The sequence below is a fragment of the Scylla paramamosain genome, chromosome 29, assembly GCF_035594125.1.
Source record: "Scylla paramamosain isolate STU-SP2022 chromosome 29, ASM3559412v1, whole genome shotgun sequence".
In the NCBI taxonomy this organism is placed as follows: domain Eukaryota; kingdom Metazoa; phylum Arthropoda; class Malacostraca; order Decapoda; family Portunidae; genus Scylla; species Scylla paramamosain.
In genome coordinates, this window is record NC_087179.1 from 14091880 (window position 1) to 14094379 (window position 2500).

Consider the following 2500-nt stretch of genomic DNA (forward strand, 5'->3'; position numbering starts at 1 on the left):
CCCCTCCCCATAATTCCCTCTTTTTTTCATCACTTTCATCCCTCCCTCCCTCCCTCCCTCCTTCCCTGTTTTGCACCCCCTGACCAACCTTTCCAGCCCCCCTCACACTCCCCCTCCTCCTCCTTTCTCACGCCTCCCAGTCTGATCAAGAAGTACGCGAGACACTCCAAGGAAACGTTTGTAAGTTGGGGAAAAATAAGTGTGTAAGTTTGTCTGGCATGAATTTACTTTGCCGAGAGTTAAAGAGAGGAGGAGGAGGAGGAGGAGGAGGAGGAGGAGGAGGAGGAGGAGGAGGAGGAGGAGGAGGAGGAGGAGTCAAGGCGCGGCTCAGGATTTGTGTTAGTTTAAGTGTTGCTTCGAATCTCTCTCTCTCTCTCTCTCTCTCTCTCTCTCTCTCTCTCTCTCTCTCTCTCTCTCTCTCTCTCTCTCTCTCTCTCTCTCTCTCTCTCTCTCTCTCTCTCTCTCTTATTGTCAGTTTCATTTTGCTTTTTTTTTTATCGTTTTATTGTTTATTTTATGTTAAAGTTTTGTTCACGTGTTTGGTAATGATGACAACAGTGATAATAACAAATAATGATAATAAAAACACCAGTAATTAGAAGATAATAAGGGAGGAAGGAAGAGGTCGAGGTGGAAGACGAGTTGGTGGTGGTGAAGATAAAGATGGAGAAAGACAAAAGAGAAGAAGGAGTAGGAGAAGGAGGAATTAGATGAAGAAGAAGAAAGGAAGAGGAGGAGGAGAAGTAGAAAAAAAGAACAGGGAAAGAAGGAGGAAGAAGAATAAAGAGAGGCTGGAAGAAGAGGAGAAGGAAGAGTGGTAAGGAAAGGAAAGTATGGAAATTGAGAACAAGAAAGAGTAAGGAAAAGTGCAAGAAAAAGAGAGGAAAAAACTTATTTCAAGTGTAAGGAAGTATGGAGAGGAGAGGAAAATATGCCGAAAAGAACACAAGTCGCAAAGAAAGGGGAAAAAAAGGGAAAAGGAAATGAAAATAGTGTCAGTTTATGTGACATCGTGTTATGATTCCCTGTGTTGTCATTGGAAAGGTTCGGTGTCAGCTTGTTCTTCTGTTGCTTTTATTTATTTATTTTTTTTTTTTCTCCTCTGAGGTTAGTGTTTCCTTCGTGGTTTCCTCAAGGGGTATTTCCTTTGTTTCTTTTGTTTCTTTTTTTCTGTTCTTATTTTTTTATTTTTTCATTTTTGCTTCAGTTTTCTTGTTTTTCCTTTTTTTCTTGTTTTTTTTTATCTTTTTACCTCTTCTTGTTTTTTTCTTGTATTTTCTTTTTTCTTTGTTTTGCTCTTGTTTTTTTCTTGTTTTTTCCTGTTTTCTTTTTTCTTATTGTCTTGTTTTTTTCTTGTTCTTTTTTTCTTGCTTTTTTGTTTTCTTGTTTCTTGCTTTTCTTATCTTTCGTTTTCTTGTTTTCATATTTTTTTCTTTTGTTTCTTATTTTTCTTGTTTTGTTTTATTTTTCTTGTTTTTTCTTTATTTTTCTTCCTTTCCCACTGAGTTTGACATTTCCTTCGTGTTTCTCTCGGCAGGTTTTCCTTTACGTTTATTTATTTATTTTTTTCATTCTTTTTTTCTTTCCCTGTCTTGTTTTGATTTCAGGAACAAACTTTTAACTTCAACATTTTTTTTTTCTTTTTACAGATCATTTGTGTTTATTCTTTGATTTCTTTTTTCTTCTTTTTTTTTTTACCCCTGCGTCTTTCTCCCACCGCTTTTTTCTTCCTGTCTATCTTTTTTTTTTTTCATTCACTTTGCCTCGGTTTTATTTTTTTCATCTGGTGGTGGGCGGCGAGAGTGTCTTGTTCTCTTCTATTCGACATGGACATTTCGCCAAAAAAAAAAAAAAAAAAAAAAAAAAAACTAGAATTATTTTTTTGCTTGGTGGTGGAATATTCCTTTGTTGTACTTGTTATTCTCTCTCTCTCTCTCTCTCTCTCTCTCTCTCTCTCTCTCTCTCTCTCTCTCTCTCTCTCTCTCTCTCTCTCTCTCTCTCTCTCTCTCTCTCTCTCTCTCTCTCTCTCTCTCTCTCGAGCGTTGTTACTCCAAATTTATATACAGTTATTTTCATTATTTCTATTTATTTATTTACTTCTTTTTCTGTTTTATTCTTTCCATATTTATTTCTCATATTTTTTTGTCTCCCTTAATTATCAAATATTTCTTTATTCGCACGTTACTCTTCATGTATCAGTAATTCTTTGCCATTTATTTATCATTAATCCTTACTTATTTTCCCATTCTCTCTCTCTCTCTCTCTCTCTCTCTCTCTCTCTCTCTCTCTCTCTCTCTCTCTCTCTCTCTCTCTCTCTCTCTCTCTCTCTCTCTCTGCTTTGTTCTGCGTATTTCCTTTGTTTTTCTTTTTGTAATTCATATTTTGTGTTCTTTCTCTTCACTGATTTATTTTATTCATTCTTTCTCTTTCCATTCTTCCTTAATCATTCATTCTATCACTTTTATCCCTTTCATATTCATCTTTTTTTTTCTTTTCGTTT